The 18,651-nt window shown below is 46.4% G+C and overlaps 1 protein-coding gene across 5 annotated transcripts in view; it reads right to left on the minus strand.

Moving 5' to 3' along the window:
• SEMA4B (semaphorin 4B) overlaps nucleotides 1–18,651 on the minus strand; it is a 94,689-nt gene that overhangs the window by 61,194 nt on the left and 14,844 nt on the right. Inside the window, exons 1-2 of one of the 5 annotated variants that reach the window (XM_079912431.1) lie at nucleotides 12,555–12,701; nucleotides 10,191–10,293 (exon numbers count right to left, since the gene is read on the minus strand). The exons of 3 other annotated variants lie outside the window; for them this stretch is intronic. The gene's annotated coding sequence lies outside the window, so the exon portion shown is untranslated. Of the gene's footprint in view, nucleotides 1–10,190; nucleotides 10,294–10,961; nucleotides 11,223–12,554; nucleotides 12,702–18,651 lie in introns of those variants that run through there. One more of the 5 variants, XM_079912432.1, reaches the window with a different exon arrangement.

An 18,651-nucleotide genomic window follows, 5' to 3' on the forward strand; every position in this document is an offset into this window, starting at 1 on the left:
CTATTTGGAGACCTGCTGAACCCAAGGATATGTGCATCTAGCATTTCAAGCCAAGGGTGCTGTGGAGCTGAGGCTGGTGAACCCATTCTGGCTCTCAGGAATCATTGCTTCCTTTTCTGGGGCTTGCCAAATCACCTCTTTATTCCTGCTCAGCCCTCTGACTCAATGTTTGAAGTCTCCACGTTCTTTCCTTTTAACATCGGGAATGGCCTTTTGACCCTCTCCAACCTTCCAGCTCATTTTCTGTTGTAATATCTCAAAAACCACAGGCAGTGACTCAGAGTCCCAGTGCCCAGTGATGGGGATATAATGAGTCCAGGCCAAAGAACATTATTTCAAGGAGCCAGGAGCTCATTTACAAACTCTCTAACCCACCTTGGACTAGCTAAGAGCTAGTTCCTCCCCGACGGTACTCACTCACACACACACTTCTCCTCCAGGTCTGAAAGGCAAAGGCCCCATTGCCTGATGAGTTCCCACCTTCCAGCATTCCGCCCCCAGCATCTAGCAGCAGGCCTGCTCTTTCTTTCATCTCCTTGCTCTGAAGAGAACTAAAAGCTCCTTTTCATTGTTCTCCCTGGCAGTATTCTATTACAGTTGTTTATTTCCTCCATTATAAAAAGTAATATAAACTCGTTTAGGAAGATGTAGAAAATCCAGCTAAGTAGGAAGAAGGAGTAAGGAAAAATAATATACTGCCCCCTATACCCAAGGTCAAGCACAGTCAACATTTCAGTGCCAGAAACTAACACAACATTGTACATCAACTATACTCCAATAAAAATTAAAAAAAAAAAATCCCAGTCACACCCTTAAAAACAAAACATTTCAGTGCCTTACGGAAGCTATTCTGACAGGTCTCCCTTATCCTCATATGCCTTTATACAATTTCCTTTTAAATCTAAGCTCTAATGATGAACAGTTTGTATACCTCCTACAATACCATTATAGAATCATTGTGCATGCGAACAAAGATTTAACCCACAGCACCCTCCAGCACAAGGGATGTTTTCTCCAGGAACAGGTGACCGTGTAGAACATGGCATGACCAGGTAGGGATGCTCAGATAAGGCCATTCCTGGCAGCAGCTTGTAGAAGCCCAGAAAAGGTGTGAGATGTGCCCCTCATTATTACAGTCGTGCTCTTTGGGGAGGAGGGGGTAGAAGTGGAGACAAAGGGGTAGGCTTTCACTTTATATACTTTACAAAAAACTACGAAAAAGAATGATCTTTGCAGAGATTATTACCTTAGTGTCTTAATCTCTGGAAATGTTATATGGTGAACATATGTTGCTTTGGTAATCACAGAAATATAACACATGTGTTATGGGCTGAATAGTGTCCCTCAAATCTGTATGTTGAAGTCCTAACCCCCCGTACCTCAGAATGTGTCTGTATTTGGAGACAGGGCTTTTAAAGAGGTAATTAAGTGAAAATGAGGTCATTAGGGTGAGCCCTAATCCAATATGACTGGTGTCCTTATAAGAAGAGGAGATTAGGACACAGATGCTCATAGAGGGAAGCCCAGGGAGAAAATGGCCATCTGCAAACCCAGAAGCCTCAGGAGGAGCCAACCCTGCCAACACCTTGATCTTGGACTTCTAGCCTCCAGAACCATAAGAAAATAAATTTCTGTTGTTTAAGCCACCCAGTCTCTGGCACTTTGATATGGCAATAATACAAGCTCTTGGCTTTTCAAATTTTCACACTGAAGGTTATCACTGGTCATGAGAAACGCACAGGTTCAGGAATTACTTTTTTTTTTTTTGGCTGTGCTGCACAGCATGTGGGATCGTATTTCCTTGACTAGGGATCAAACCTATGCCCCCTGCAGTAGAAGCGCAGAGTCTTAACCACTGGACTTCCAGGAAAGTCCCTCCTTTGAACTTTTCAAAGCGGATTTAAACTTCAGTGTGGGATGCAGGTAGCCACACCCTTTCCTTCCCTGGAATGCACTGCAGTGTGAGGTGATGTCTCCCAAGTTTTCGCTCCACGGAGGTTCAGATCCCACTGGCACCACCTACAGGGCAAGACCATTTAGGCTCTCTTATCCTCAGTTCCCACTCTGTAAAGCAGAGAGAATAAGAGCAGGCAGCCTTTTTCTTTAAGTCCTAAGGGAGATGAGACACGTAATGGTGACAGCACAGCACAGCGGTTAGGAGACCAGATCCCCAGCCCACACTTGCTGAGCTTGGTGGTTCAGGTCCTGGCTCAGCCACCTTCCTCCTGGGTGGCCTTGGGCAAAGTGCTTCTGCCCTCTGTAAAATGAGGATTACAAAAGCATGATGATGGGGACTCAGTGCATTAATGTATCTAAAGTACATATATTGAGAATTAATATATCTAAACTACTCTGTCTAGTAGAGTAGTTTACTCTACTAGACAGCTGCATCAGCCAGCTGCACCCGTTGAGCACTTGAAATGTGGCTCCTTCAAACTGCAATGTGCCGTTAAGTGTAAATTCACGTCGGATTTTGAAGACTTAATAAGAAAAGAGAGTGTGAAACATCTCACTGATAGTTAATATTTTGCATCTTTTAGATTAAATAGAATATATTTTACAGTTAATTTCACTTAAAAAAAACTTTTTAAAATACAGAGCAGTTACTAATTTTCCCCTTGGGTATCACCCATGTGTACATTAGGTATACATATTACTAATTTCTGTTTGTATTTCTTATTTATTTATTTATTTATTTATTTTTGGTTGCATCAGGTCTTAGTTGCGGCAGGCAGGCTCCTTAGTTGCGGCTCGCTGGCTACTTAGTTGTGGCATGTGAACTCTTAGTTGCAGCATGCATGTGGGATCTAGTTCCCTGACCAGGGATTGAACCCAGGCCCCCTTGCATTGAGAGTGTGCAGTCTTATCCAGTGCCACCAGGGAAGTCCCCTGTTTGTATTTCTTAAACAGTAAATAAAATAAAATGCAGCTACTAGAATATTTTAAATTATATATGTGCTGGCACTGTATGCTTATTAGACAGCTGGCTTAGAACAGGGCCTGCCTGGCATGTAGCAGGAATAACTGAAGCTACTATCAGTGTTTAGCGCCTGGCACTTGGTAAGCACTTATCAAGTGGCGGTTTTTGTTCTGAAGACTTCTCAGGGGCCCTCTCCTGCTTCTGCTTTGGAGATCTATGCCTGGAAATGCATTGTCTGTTTCCCTGCAGGATTTTGTCATATTCACCCACTGGGAGAGCTCCCGGTCTTTCCTTTAATCTTCGCCACCCCCAAGACCTCTCCAGGGATGTCTACACACATGGGCGCACACACACACACAGACACAGACATACACACACACGCAGGTGTAGACTTTCTCGAGGTCTAGTCCTCCATCACCTCCTGTCACCCCTGCAACTGTGGTCCCCAAGCACCTCTGCATCCTGCACTGAGATCACCTGGCCTGGGTTTGGGGATCCCTCCTTGCCATCATCATTCTCTGCTTTCTCCTCAGGCCCTGAACTTCTGAGGCTTGATCTGTGATGCTCAGACAGATGGAATGTTGCCAGCAGGGGCTGTTAGCAGGCTGCCAAGAGGCTGCCCAGAGCAGCTTTTACTCTGACAAATTCACTCCTGGGGTCCCCAGGTCTACCCACGTCCTGGCAGCTGGTGGAGAGAAGATGGAGTCTCAGCTGTGGACTTGGACAACTCAGTTTCTCAGGAGGTCACGTTTTCAATGCATTTAGCGGGGTGAGAACAGTTTTTGTTTTGGAAAATATCTGGATCAGCCACTTTGGTTGAGGAAGGGGAGGTGCCAGGGCATGGTTAAACGCATGAGGAGCTAAACAGCTTTACAGGGGTCGTTAACAAGAACTTGGGGAAAGGGACCCCCAAAAGAGAGAAGACAGGGGAGAAGGTCAGGAAAATGAAAAGGGGCCAGAACACAATAGCAGGAGCCTCAGCCTAGGAGTTATGTGTCTAGTGAGAAATTCCCAGTGGCAGGGACAGAATGGCAGTGGGAAGGGACTTTTTAAAAAAATTGTGGTAAAATACACATAACATAAAATTTACCATCTTAACCATTTCTAGGTGTACATCCTCCTTGTTTTGTAACCATCACCACCATCCATCTCCAGAATTCTTTTCATCTTCCCAAACCAAAACTCTGTACCCATTAAACAATAACTTTCCATTCCCCCAGCCCCCGCAACTGCCATTCCATTTCCTGTCTATGAATTTGACTACGCTAGGTACCCCATATAAGTGGAAACATACTGTATTATGGCTTATTTCACTTAGCATAATGTCCTCAAGGTTAATCCATGTTGTAGCATGTGTCAGAATTTTCTTTCTTTTTAAGGCTGAATAGGGCTTCCCTGGTGGTGCAGTGGTTGAGAGTCCGCCTGCCGATGCAGGGGACACGGGTTCTTGCCCCGGTCCGGGAAGATCCCACATGCCGCAGAGCGGCTGGGCCCGTGAGCCATGACCGCTGAGCCTGCGCGTCCGGAGCCTGTGCTCCGCAACGGGGGAGGCCACAACACTGAGAGGCCCGCATACCAAAAAAAAAAAAAAAAAAGGCTGAAAAACATTCCCTTGTATGTATAACCACATTTTGTTTATCCATTCACCCATTAGTAGACACTTGGGTTGCTTCCATCTTTTGGCTGTTGTGATTAATGCTGCCATGAACATGGGTATATAAATATCTCTTTCAAACACTGCTTTCAATTCTTTTAGGTATCCATCTAGAAGCAGAATTGCTGGGTCATATGGTAATTCTATTTTTATTTTTTGAGGAACTGCCATGCTATTTTCAACAGTGCCTGTACCATTTTACATTCTCACCAACAGTGCATAAAAGTTCCAATTTCTGAAAAGACAACCTATAGAATGGGAGAAAATATTTGCAAATGATATGACTGATAAGGATTAATATCAAAAATATATAAACAACTCATACAACTCAACATAAAAAAAAAACAACCTGATTGAAAAACGGGTGGAAGACCTGAATAGACATTTTTCCAAAGAAGACATACAGATGATCAACACGCACATGAAAAGATGTTCAGCATCGTTAATCATTAGAGAAACGCAAATTAAAACCACAATGAGATATCACCTCACACCTGTTAGAATGGTATCTCCATATCAGGATGTGGAGAAAAGAGAATCCTCATATGCTGTTGGTGGGAATGTAAATTGGTATAGTCACTGTGGAAAACAGTATGAAGGTTTCTCGAAAAACTAAAAACAGAACTACCATATGACCCAGCAATTCCATTCCTAGGTATATATCCTAAAAAATGAAAACACTAATTTGAAAAAGTACATGCACCCCAATGTTCATGGCAGCACTATTTACAATTGCCAAGATATGGAAGCAACCCAGGTGTCCATCAACAGATGAATGGAAAGAAGATGTAGTATATATATATGATGGAATATTACTCAGCCATAAAGAATGAGAATTTGCCATTTGCAACAACATGGGTGGACCTATAGGATATTACGCTAAGTGAAATAAGTCAGAGAAAGACAAATACTATATGATATCATTTATATGTGTAATCTAAAAAATTAAACAAACTAGTGAATATAACAAAAAGAAACAGACTCACAGATATAGAGAATAATCTAGTGCTTACCAATGGGAAGTGGGGGGCAAGATAGGGGTAGAGAATTAAGAGGCACAAACTACTATGTATAAAATAAATAAGCTACAAGACTATGGCCAATATTCTGAAATAACTATAAATGGAATATAGCCTTTAAAAATTGTGAATCACTGTTGTACACCTGAAACTTATATAATACTGTACATCAACTAATACCTCAATAAACAAAAAAGAGTTCTGGGAATTCCCTGGCAGTCCAGTGGTTAGGGCTTGGCGCTTTCACTGCTGTGGCCCAGGTTCATCCCTGGTCAGGAGCTAAGATCCTGCAAGCCATGCGGTGCACCCAAAAGAAGAAAAAAAAGAGTTCCAATTTCTCTACATCCAAACCCACATTTTTTTTTCTTCTTTTTTTAATAGTAGCCATCCTAATGTGTGTTAAGTGGTATTAATTTGTATTTTCCGAGTGATTAGAGATGTTGATCAACTTTTTAATGTGCTTACTGGCCTTTTACATACTACCTTTGGAAAAATGTCTATTCAAGTCGTTTGCGCCCCCACCCCTTTCTTTTGTGGTTGAAACCTTTTTAAAAAAAAATAATTAATTCATTTATTTTTGGCTACGTTGGGTCTTTGTTGCTGCTCGTGGGCTTTCTTTAGTTGTGGTGAGCACGGGGATACTCTTCATTGCGGTGCTTGGGCTTCTCATTGTGGTGGCTTCTCCTGTTGTGGAGCACGGGCTCTAGGTGCGAGGGCTTCAGTAGCTGTGGTGCATAGGCTTCAGTAGTTTTGGCATGTGGGTTCAGTAGTTGTGGCTTGCGGGCTCTAGAGCACAGGCACAGTAGTTATGGCATATGGGCTTAGTTGCTCCACGGCATGTGGGATCTTCCCGGACCAGGGATCAAACCCATGTCCCCTACATTGGGAGGTGGATTCTTAACCACTGTGCCACCAGGAAAGTCCCACCTTTGCCCATTTTTTAATCAGATGTTTGTTTTTCTGTTGTTGAGTTGTAGGTTTTTTTTTTTTTTTTTTTGCGGTACGCGGGCCTCTCACTGTTGTGCCTCTCCTGTTGTGGAGCACAGGCTCTGGACGCGCAGGCTCAGCAGCCATGGCTCACGGGCCCAGCCGCTCCGCGGCATGTGGGATCCTCCCGAACCGGGGCACAAACCCGTGTCCCCTGCATCGGCAGGCGGACTCTCAACCACTGCGCCACCAGGGAAGCCCTTAACATCTTTATTGGAGTATAACTGCTTTACGATGGTGTGTTAGTTTCTGCTGTATAACAAAGTGAATCAGCTATACGTATACATATATCCCCATATCTCCTCCCTCTTGCCTCTCCCTCCCACCCTCCCTACCCCACCCCTCTAGGTGGTCACCAAGCACCGTTCTGATCTCCCTGTGCTATGCGGTTGCTTCCCACTAGCTATCTATTTTACATTGGTAGTGTATATAAGTCCATGCCACTCTCTCACTTCATCCCAACTTACCTACCCTTCCCCCGCCCCATGTCCTCAAGTCCATTCTTCACGTCTGCATCTTTATTTCCACTGTTTCTTTGTTTGATGGTTGGTTGGTTGGTTTTTTTCTGGGAATCCCCAGCAACACCCGAACTATTGTTCCATTTCAGAGAGGTCTGCTGGGATCCCATGACCAATTAACCATTTTCTCAAGTTTATCAAGGTGTTTTTCTACCTTCTCTTTTACAGTTTAACTCCCTCTCTCCCTCTCTCTGTCTCTGTATCTCCTCTCATTACTTGAACTGTGGGCAAACACTTTCCTCTTGGTCCCCTAAGAATCACTCTGACCTGGCCCCAAGCCCTTTGTTTGGATATCTCAAACTCGGTGATCAAACCCAAATCCACTCCAGCAGCAGACTCCACCGGGAGACCAGCTCTTCACCTCCTGGGTCTTCCCATTCCCAAGTCCCAAACAGTTAGGCTACCATATTGATTGTCTTCTTGTCTTTTTTTTTTAAGATAACATTTTTAAAAAATATTTTATTTTATTTATTTATTTTTGGCTGTGCCGCTGGGCATCCGTGATCCTAGTTCCCTGACCAGGGATCGAACCCATGCCCCCCTGCAGTGGAAGTGCGGAGTCTTAACCACTGGACCACCAGGGAAGTCACTGGTTTCTTGTCTTAGATTCCAGGGCATGCAAAGATGTTGTCCTGGCCTTGTCCAGGGAGGCCCTTAGTCTCTGCAGATTCAGTGGGGGAGGGGAGGAACCTGCGAGAGGCCAAGGCTTCCCAAGCACACACCATACTCACTGATGCTCAGCTCCGCAGGCCCCCACGGCCCCCCTCCTTCCCTGGCTTGAAGATTCTCTTCCCACCCCACATTTCCTTCCCTCCTGGCCCCAGGGCAGACCTATTCATTAGCCACCTGCAGCAATACAATTCCTTCTTCCTCTTCCCCTGTGTGGCATGTTTCTACGGTTGGAGCACCTCAGAGATTCCCACGGAGATCAGCCTTCTGGAGGCGGAGGAGAGGGCATATGGCCACCGCTGTCCCAGCCAGACCGCAGCGGGGTGCTCAGGGGGCGTCCTTCCCTTCCACCCCAAACGTGGCTGTCAGATGTTCTGGAAACAAGGGTGCTCACTGCTGAGGTCCCTGGAGGTTGCTAAGGGTACCTTGAGGTTGTCTCTATCCCATGGGTTCGACCCAGGACTTCAGAAGCTGTCCAGACCATGAAGTCCAGCAGTGCAGATACAGAGCAGCCCTTTTGTTCCCAAACTGCTCTGTGGGGTCAATGTGAGTGACAGTAATTGGGAGAGGCTCGTCAGAGGGAGCCTCAGAGGAAACTGGAGGAACCACCCCTCTGTCCCAGTGGCTGTCCCCCCCGACTGTCAGACCTGGAAGGACCAGGTCCTGCTGACACACCTCCACCTTCCACTGGCTACCCTCTTTAGAATTTTCTGCAAGCCATTATCCACACACCACCAGAATGCTCTTTTTATATTTAGCCTCACTTAAAAGCTTTCAATAGGGACTTCCCTGGTGGTCCAGTGGTTAAGACTCCGTGCTCCCAATGCAGGGGGCCCGGGTTCAATCCCTGGTCAGGGAACTAGATTCCGCATGCTGCGATGAAGATCCTGCATGCCACAACTAAGACCCGGCACAGCCAAATAAATAAATATTGAAGAAAAAAAAAAAGCTTTCAATAGCCTCCCACCAATCCTGGAATAATGGTGTCCTTACCAGGCCTTCAAGGCCCAATGTGAACCAGTCCCTGCCTGTTCCTCTGAGCTCACCACCCATCCCTCTCCCCTAGCTCACCATACGCCAGACACACTGATCTTCTCCTGGTCCCAGCATTCCAAGACCGTTTCAGCCTCAGGGCCTTTGCACTTGCTGTTCCTTCTGATCAGAATGCTCTTCGCACAGATCCTTGTCATTTGGTTTGAGGCTCAGAAGTCAACCTCTCCTGACTACTTCAGTCCAGAGTAGCCTCCCCTTCCTTATGCTTTATCTCCTCATACTATTTTATTTTCTTCTCCACACATACCCCTTTCTGAAGCTTAAGCTTCAGGATCCCTCACTCACATAGGCCCCTTCCAAGGGGGTCTACCTAATTTTGTATTATTTTCTTAAAAAGAATCCCCTGCCCAGCCAACCCAACTGTGTAAGCTTCAGGCCCCACAAAATCTAGATTCATCTGTATCTAGAGCAAAGGACCAGGCTGTATTTGGTACATCCTGTGCCTGCCACTGCCAGGAAGACAAACTCAGCATTCATCCTGTCAGGCTATTTCAACACACCCTTGGCCTCTCTGATCTCTTCAGGTCTGGGTGCCAAGAGGAAACTTTGCCCAGGAATCTTGGTAACTGCCCTGCTCACTGTACCCTGAATTCAAGGTTGGGGTGGGGGGCAGAGTGGGAGTGGTATGGGGGAGGGGATGGGGGTGTCCAAACTCCAAGAGCTGTTGTTTGTGCTTCTCCCTTCTGGACACCCTTGCCTTGACTCCCCCAAATAGACATAAACTTTCTCAATCGGCAAGCATACCACCCTCAACCATTCACCCAGGAGACTGAAAAACTTAGACTTCCGTAGAATCTTTCATCTCTTTCCTTTCTGAGATTTTTGCAAAGGTAATCCTAATGTCTATCACTGATTCCACTTCTTACCATCTTGGGCATATATTTAGTGCACAGGTCTTAACTCTCCCTCTGACTTGCCCCCGGCAGACCTGGCTAATTGATCACAGAACTTTTCCAGGTGGGCCTTCTGTGTAACCACCACCAATTGATCAGAGAGGAAACCTAATTATCTCCTAATGAAACTCAGGTTTAAATGACTGAAGAGGTAAATCTGGTTCAAAGGAAAAGGGCTAATGCTTCTGATGAATTCCTATATCTATGCTGAGTCCAGGGAGGCCAGTTCCAAGGACATATTTTCTATTTAATTAAGTGAGGGGAGACTTTGGGAGAACACGGCACCTTGCAGTACCTCCCGTGACACGGTGGAAAATTCACTGATCTGGAGCTGGAAGTCCTGCTCTGTTCTGGGCAAAACGACTCACTTCTTCATTCTGCGCATGGGGTTACTATGCATGTTGTCCCAGTCAGCTCAGGCTGCTGTAACAAATTACCCCAGACTGGCGGCTGAAACAGATAACGTTTACTTCTTACAGTTCTGGAGGCTGGGAGTCCAAGAACAAGGCGCTGGCTGATTCCATGTCTGGTGAGAGCCCTTTTCCAGGTTACAGACAACTGGCTTCTCCTTGTAAACTTTCTGGAAAGAAATCCAGAAACACCCTCATGACGTTCTTACTGGGAGTCACAGTGAACTGTCCTTAGTATCGGGAGAGACTGTCCCCTCCTGGTGGCCAAAGCAGTAAGCAAGTCGATGGGGAATGAACTTAATGAGCTTAAGGGCTAGACACACCAGCATTCACAAAGAAGCCTGTCTGTGGTGCTGGGCAAGGACTCCTGTGGGGACTGTCCCCCTGCACATGTGTTACTTCCTACTTCAGCTCACCTCTTGCCAACCTCCTTCTCCAATTCTCCCAAACTGGTTGTCATAAACTCCACCACCCTCCTTAGTGCTCCCGACTATTCACCCCCTCGCTCTCTGCCTCCCACTCGTCAGAGGAAAAAGAGGCCACCAGGCAGCAACCATCACGGCTCCCTCCTCCTTTTTAAATTGAAAACTTGTCTTCTTAGAAACGAACAATCTGAGAAGTAAGGGCAAAGATCACGGGTGCCTGTAGAAACCAGCTCGTCTTCCAGGCCGTCACCTGGCACCGCGACACCATCCCACCAGGGAACCCGAGCCCGGTATCCCGGCGCGGAAGCCGAGGCACCAGGTCGACGCAGCGCGCAGGCTGCTTCCTTCATCTTGAAAGAGAGGTCTACACCGGCTGACCCACTTTACTAGCTCCCAGCCTTTCCTCAACCCACCTGCTGAGTTCCTGCTTTCCCTGCTGCAGCCTCCTCACCATCCAGCAGAGCAATGGAGGAACGGCCCCTGCCAAGGTCACGGATGTCTCTGGACGGCAAAATCCAGGGGACACCTCTCGGTGCTCCTTTCCTCATCCACTCTGTAACTTCCGCACTGCGGTCCATCCCCTGGCTATCTCACATTTTCTGTGACAGCCCTTCTGGGTCTCCTCTTCCTCAGGGGCCCTCGGGTGTAGATGCCCATCAGGGTCTCATCACCGCTCCCTCCTCCCCTCCTCTTCTCCATCCTCACAGCGCACTCTCTCCTTGAGCAATCTTTTCAGACCCATGGCTTCCACCACCGTCCCTAGGCTGAGAACATTTAGGAGGAAGCAACATGTTGAAGAATGCAAAATAAGCATGTATGAACTGAGGCTACCACGTGAAGGAAGACAGTTGAGGGAGAAAGGAAAAACACCAGGTCCTTCCCCTATGACTGTGGGCAAATGAGCACACCACCCCAAGTCTTGGATTTCTCATTCACAGAACTGGGATAAGAATAGTACCTACTTCATAGGATTGTTATGACGCTTAAGGGGGATAATTCTAGAACAAGCACCCAGTGCCCGTACTTGTCAACATTATTGCTCTGTTATTTGCAGGGGTAGAGAAGCAATGGGGAGAAGTGAGGTTAAACTGAGAAATGGTAGTTTGGATCCAGGTTTTGAAACATAGGAGGGCAGTGGACCAATGGGGTATATTTGCCAAGGGCATTCCTAGCCCAACAGCGCAGATGCCATAGGGCTGAGAGCCCAGGAGCCGGCAGCTCCTTCTCAGGCCTTCTGCTCTCCTTCTGGCCATCTGGCTGACCTTGTAAGCACCTGACGTGGGTTCAGCAGGTGGCCGGCCATGATGCCCTACGTGCATGTCCCAGGCATTCCTGAGACAGTCTGCCCTGAAGTTGGGGGAGGTGCTGGTGGGTCAGAATGATAAACAGTTTAGAGCCAGGGAAGTAAAAGGTCACCTTTTGGGCTGTGTCCTGGGGGAAGGGACACTGTTACCAGGGGAACGAGTACCGGTCCTTAAGAAGTACGTTGAACCTGCCCTTAGCACTTGTCCAGTTGCCAGGTCCTGAACTTAAACACGAATGCTATTTGTCCAAGATAACAGGATCCAAATGAGGACACGTGGGCTAATTCAGTGGTGGCTGCAGCCAGCTTATACAGGCTCATGAGAACCAATCGTTAAACTTTCAGGAATTTTGTCAGCCAGTTATTAAACATAGCCACTTTTAAAAATTAAGTTATGTAAACTTACAATTAAATAAAACATATTAAAAGACTCAAAACTCATCACTTCCTTTTTACTGTAGTATTTCTTCTCTTGAGGATATTTACAGTTATTGTATCTATCTGGTAGAAATACTATGCAACTCTGTGTTCAGTGGCATTATGTTGGTAGTTAGACGTTGGCCATGGTGGAAGTATCTACACCACAGAAATGCTATAAATCAACACACACACACACACACACACACACACACACACACACACACACACACACACACACACACACACACACACACACACATCCCTGGTTGTTAAAAACATTTACCAGTTGGGCTTCCCTGGTGGCGCAGTGGTTGAGAGTCCGCCTGCCGATGCAGGGGACACGGGTTCGTGCCCCGGTCTGGGAAGATCCCACATGCCATGGAGCGGCTGGGCCCGTGAGCCATGGCTGCTGAGCCTGCGCGTCCGGAGCCTGTGCTCCACAATGGGAGAGGCCACAACAGTGAGAGGCCCGCGTACCACTAAAAACAAATAAAAAACATTTACCAGCACCTCCCTGCATAAACTGATGTCTGAAATTTTTTTTATTTTTTGGCCACGTGGCTTGTGGGATCCCAGTTCCCAGACCAGGGATTGAACCCCGGACACAGCAGTGAAAGCTTGGAATCCTAACCATTAGGCCACCAGGGAACTCCCATTGAAATTTTCTCTTTAGCCACTTCTTTTTTTTTTTTTTTGGCTGCATCTGGTCTTCTCTCTAGTTGCGGAGAGTGGGGGCTACTCTCCATTGCGGTGCCTGGGCTTCTCATTGCAGTGGCTTCTCTTGTTGCGGAGCACCGGCTCTAGGCACGCGGGCTCAGTAGTCATGGCACGCGGGCCCTAGAGCTTGTGGGCTTCAGTAGTTGCAGCGCGTGGGCTTCAGTAGTTGCAGCACATGGGCTTCAGTAGTTGCGGCACGTGGGCTCAGTAGTTGTGGCACACGGGCTCAGCTGCTCCGCGGCCTGTGGGATCCTCGGGAACCAGGGATCAAACCCATGTCTCCTGCATTGGCAGGCGGATTCTCAATCACTGCGCCACCAGGGAAGTCCCTAGCCACTTCTTATGAGTTTCGGCAGTCTCCATCAGCTCCACATAAACAGGGCCCGAGGGCCACTCCAGCCTTTTGAGTTTCCACACTATAGTTTTGGAGTGAGCTCCCAAATCTCACTGGTCTATACCCCACCAAGGGTGTGAATAATGGTGGCCATTACTCATCACTTAATACTTGTCTCATCCTCCCTCAGCTCACCCTCACAACAAACATCACCATGAGGCTGGTATTAAACTTTTACTCTACCAATTACAGATGATAAAGTGAGCCACAGAGAAAGTAAGCAACTCTCTCCCAAGGCAACCAGGAAAAACAAGGCAGAATCCTCTCATAACCACTACAAATAAAGAATAATCTGATAATCTGATAAAGAAATGTGATTAAGTGGTTCAATTGCCACTTCTTCATGGCACCAACCCTGACTTTAGTTTTCAACTACCAAAGGGCATCCATTTTGATGTCATTTTATTTTTCTTAGTCACATCCAATAAAACTGTGGGCTCACAGGATGTGGCCTATCCCAGGTCTTTAGGAGACTTTAATGAATAAATAAGACTGTTCTAGAGTTAATTGATCCACTGTTTCAGTTGATGTAGTGCTTCTAAGTCAATTATTAATTAGGAATTGAGATTCAACTATGAAACCAACTCAGTTCAAAACCTGGGCACCTCCCATGAAAGCTAAAGCCCAGAGTCTTTAAATAACTTGTTAAAAGTTACACAGCTTGTAAGAGATGAAGACAAGATATTAACCAAGGCCTGTCTGATTCCAGAGCCCCTGCTCCAGGGAGAGGCATATGATGAGTATGTTAAAAAGCAAAATTCAACTGAGTAAATTTGAAGATTTGTCTTTATTCAACAATTCATGACTTGGGTAGCCTCCCATCTGGCAAACAAAGGAGCTCCGAGGAGCTGTACAAAGGGAAGACTTTTACAGGCAAAAGGAGGCGGGGCAAGGAAGTTACTCTAGCTAAGAGTGGATTGTTTCAGGCAAGGTCACCTTCCTTTTGGGAAAGACTGGGGCTGAAACCGTGCACCTCTGTCTGGGACTTGAACCCACGTGGCCGGGACTTGAACCCGGCCAAAACCCTGATTGAGATTTGAACCCAAACGGCTGGGACTCAAACGCAGCCAAAACCCACAGTCTTCCAACTGAAATCACACACCTGGTTTCAGGACTTAATGAAGCTCAGGTTCTTGATGTCTCATCACAGAGAGAATTCAGTGACAGACAAAGTGATAGGTAAGAAGTGGATTTATTTAGAGAGAAACACACTCCACAGACAGAGTCTGGGCCAGCCATCTCAGAAGGTGAGAAAGGCACCAGGGTATGGGGTTGTCAGTTTTTACTGGAGTGGGTAATTTCATAAGCTAATGAGTGGGAGGAGGATTCCAGCTATTTTAGGAAAGGGCCAGGATTTCCAGGAATTGGGCCACTGCCCACTTTTTGATACTTATGGTCGGTCTTGGAACTGTCATGGCGCCTGTAGGTGTGTCATTTAGCTTGCTGATGTGAGCTTGCTGATACTGAGGCTCAAGTTCTAGTGGAGGGACTTCCCTGGTGGCGCAGTGGTTAAGAGTCCACCTGCCAAAGCAGGGGACAAGGGTTTGAGCCCTGGTATGGGAAGATCCCACATGCCGCAGAGCAACTAAGCCTGTGCACCACAGCTACTGAGGCTGCGCTCTAGAGCCCGCGAGCCACAACTACTGAGCCCATGTGCCACAACTACTGAAGCCCGTGAGCCTAGAGCCTGTGCTCCGCAATAAGAGAAGCCACCACAGTGAGCAGCCTGCGCACGGCAACAAGGAGTAGCCCCTGCCCACCCCAACTAAAGAAAGCCCTCGTGCATCAACGAAGACCCAACACAGCCAAAAATTAATTAATTAATTATTTATTTTTAAAAAGGTCTAGTGGAAAAAGTCAACTTATCCGCCATCTTGGATCCATTTGGTTCTAGTCAGTTTATGTCATGTCCTCAGGCTATGTCATTCTTTCAAACCTTGTGCCCTGCCTCCTTTCCTCCTGTTTCAGGTCCTTCAGGCAGATTACCTCACCAGTGCTGACCAGGTAACTCCACATTGGCTGACTAAAGATCACATTCCTGGGAGAGGCTGAAACTGCCAATATTTATTTATTTATTTATTTAAAGTACAGTTGATTTACAATGTTGTGTTATAGGTTAGGTATTAAGTCTTGATTTGCTGATGTGGGGTTCAGCACAAGTGAATCTGAAACAGAAGGGAAGGCGACAGGGCACCTTTAAAAGAATGACATAGCCATAAGACATGACGAAAACTGGTTAGAACTAACTAGATCCAAGACGGCAGAAGATCTAACTTCCGGTAGACCTTGGGCCTCATTATATGCTCATTGTAATACATTAGCTAAATAACACATCCACCACCACCAGCACAGGTCAGAGCTAACCATAAAAGGCCAAAAAGTGGGTGGTGGCCCAATTCCTAGAAATCCTCGCCCTTTCCCCCAGCCCCCCCCCCAAAATAGTTGGAATAATCCTCCCACTCATTAGCCTATGAAATTACCCACGCCATATTTTGGGGCCTCTCACCTTCTGAGATGGCCCACACTCTGTCTGTGGAGTGTGTTTCTCCCTAAATAAATCCACTTCTTATGTATCACTTTGTCTCTCACTGAATTCTTTCTGCCATAAGACATCAAGAAACTGAGCTTCATTAAGTCCTGAGACCAGGTGTGTGATCTCAATTAAAAGACGGTGGGTTTAAGTCCCAGTCTGAGTTGCACAGTTTCAAATCCATTTGGGGCCTGTTGTTTCCTTTTTTTTTTTCTTCATTTATTTTGGCTGCGCTGGGTCTTAGGTGCGGCACACGGGCTTCTTAGTTGCAGCATGCAAACTCTTAGTTGCAGCATGCGAACTCTTAGTTGCAGCATGTATGCGGGATCTAGTTCCCCGACCAGGGATCGAACCCTAGTCCCCTGCATTGGGAGCTCGGAGTCTTACCCACTGGACCACCAGGGAAGTTCCTGCTGTCTCTTTTTAGACAACTATTAGGCAGCTATTAAAAAAAAGTCTTGTAGGGCTTCCCTGGTGGCACAGTGGTTGAGAGTCCGCCTGCCAATGCAGGGGACACGGGTTCGTGTCCCAGTCCGGGAAGATCCCACATGCCGCGGAGCAGCTGGGCCCGTGAGCCATGGCCACTGAGCCTGCACGTCCGGAGCCTGTGCTCCGCAACGGGAGAGGCCACAACAGTGAGAGGCCCGCATACCGCAAAAAAAAAAAAAAAAGTCTTGTAGAAGAACATTTAATGGTAGAGAAAAATGCCTGTTACGTATTAAATTTAAAACGGAGGTTAAAAAATAACTGAATTTTATCAATTCTTGGATACATACTGTTTTTCACATTTTAACATATCTGAAATAGGGTGCATCAAAAATCAATTTCAGGACTTCCCTGGTGGTGCAGTGGTTGGGAATCCACCTGCCAATGCAGGGGACACGGGTTTGATTCCTGGTCTGGGAAGATCCACATGCCTGGAGTAACTAAGCCTGTGTGCCACAACTACTGAGCCTGCATTCCACAACTACTGAAGCCATGAGCCCTAGAGCCTGTGCTCCGCAACAAGAGAAGCCACCACAATGAGAAGCCCGCACGCCACAACAAAGAGTAGCCCCCGCTCACCACAACTAGAGAAAGCCCGCATGCAGCAACGAAGACCCAACACAGCCAAAAGTAAAAAAAAATTTTTTTAAATCAATTTCAGGAAAATTATAGATATCAAAGTGAAAGGCAGGGACTTCCCTGGTGACATAGTGGTTAAAACTCTGCGCTCCCAATGCAGGGGGCCCGGGTTCAATCCCTGGTCAGGGAACTAGATCTCACATGCATGCCACAACTATGAGTTCAAATGCCACAACTAAGGAGTCCATCTGCCACAACTAAGACCCAGCAAACCAAATAAATAAATAAATAAATCTTTTTAAAAAAGTGAAAGATAAAACAATAAAACTTCCAGAAGATACTATAGGGTTAAGAAAAGATTTATCAAACAGGAAATAAGACATAAACATAAAAGGTCAATAAGTTGGACTAAATTAAAATTAAGAATTTCTGTGCATCAAAATACTTTTTGTGTGTGTGTGTGTGTACGCGGGCCTCTCACTGCTGTGGCCTCTCCCGTTGCGGAGCACAGACTCTGGACGCGCAGGCTCAGCGGCCATGGCTCACGGGCCCAGCTGCTCCGCGGCATGTGGGATCCTCCCGGACTGGGGCACAAACCCGTGTCCCCTGCATCGGCAGGCGGACTCTCAAACACTGCGCCACCAGGGAAACCCTCCAAATACATTTTAAATGAATGAGAAGGCAAGCCACTGACATATACCCAAAAAGGGGACTCATATCAGAATGTATATTGAACTCCTACAGATCACAAACTGGCAGACAATCCAATGGAAAAAATAAGCAAAAACTTGAAGCAGGCACTTCAGAAAAGAGAATATTAAAATGGGCAATAAGTATACGAAAAGGAGCTCAATTTCTTTAGTCTCCAGGGAAATGCTATTTATCAGTTTAATGAACTGACCAATTGCGCCCGAGAGACCACGGGAAAGGCAATTTAAAACCACCATGAGGGGCTTCCCTGGTGGTGCAGTGGTTGAGAGTCCGCCTGCCGATGCAGGGGAAACGGGTTCGTGCCCTGGTCCGGGAAGATCCCACATGCCGCGGAGCGCCTAGTCCCGTGAGCCATGGCCGCTGAGCCTGCGCGTCCGGAGCCTGTGCTCCGCAACGGGAGAGGCCACAGCGGTGAGAGGTCCGCGTACCGCAAAAACAAAACAAACAGCAACAACAACAACAACAACAAAAAACCACCATGAGAACCACTATACACCCACAAGAATGACTAAAACTGAAAAGAATGACAATGCCAACTGTTAGCAAAGATGTAAAGAAACTGAAGCTCTCATACATTGCTGGAAGAATACAGACACTCAGAAAATTGTTTGCCAGTGTCTGTTAAAGCCGAATGCTTAAGTATGTAGCCTATGACCCAGTAATTCACTCCTAAGTATCATCCAACAGAATTTCATACATATGTGCAGCAAAAGACAAGTGTCAGAACCTTCATAGAAGCATCGTTAATAATAACCCCAAACTGGAAACAACCCAAATGTCTGTCAATAGTAGAATGGATACATAAATTGTGGAATATTCATAACATAGAGTTTTATATGGCAGAAGAATTAATAAATTACAGCTACATGCAAAAACATAGATGATTTTTTTTATTTAAAAAATATATGTTTATTTTTAGTTAACTAATTTATTTATTTGGCTGCATCGGGTCTTAGTTGCAGC

This window comes from Stenella coeruleoalba (genome assembly GCF_951394435.1).
Source record: "Stenella coeruleoalba genome assembly, chromosome: 2".
NCBI lineage: Eukaryota > Metazoa > Chordata > Mammalia > Artiodactyla > Delphinidae > Stenella > Stenella coeruleoalba.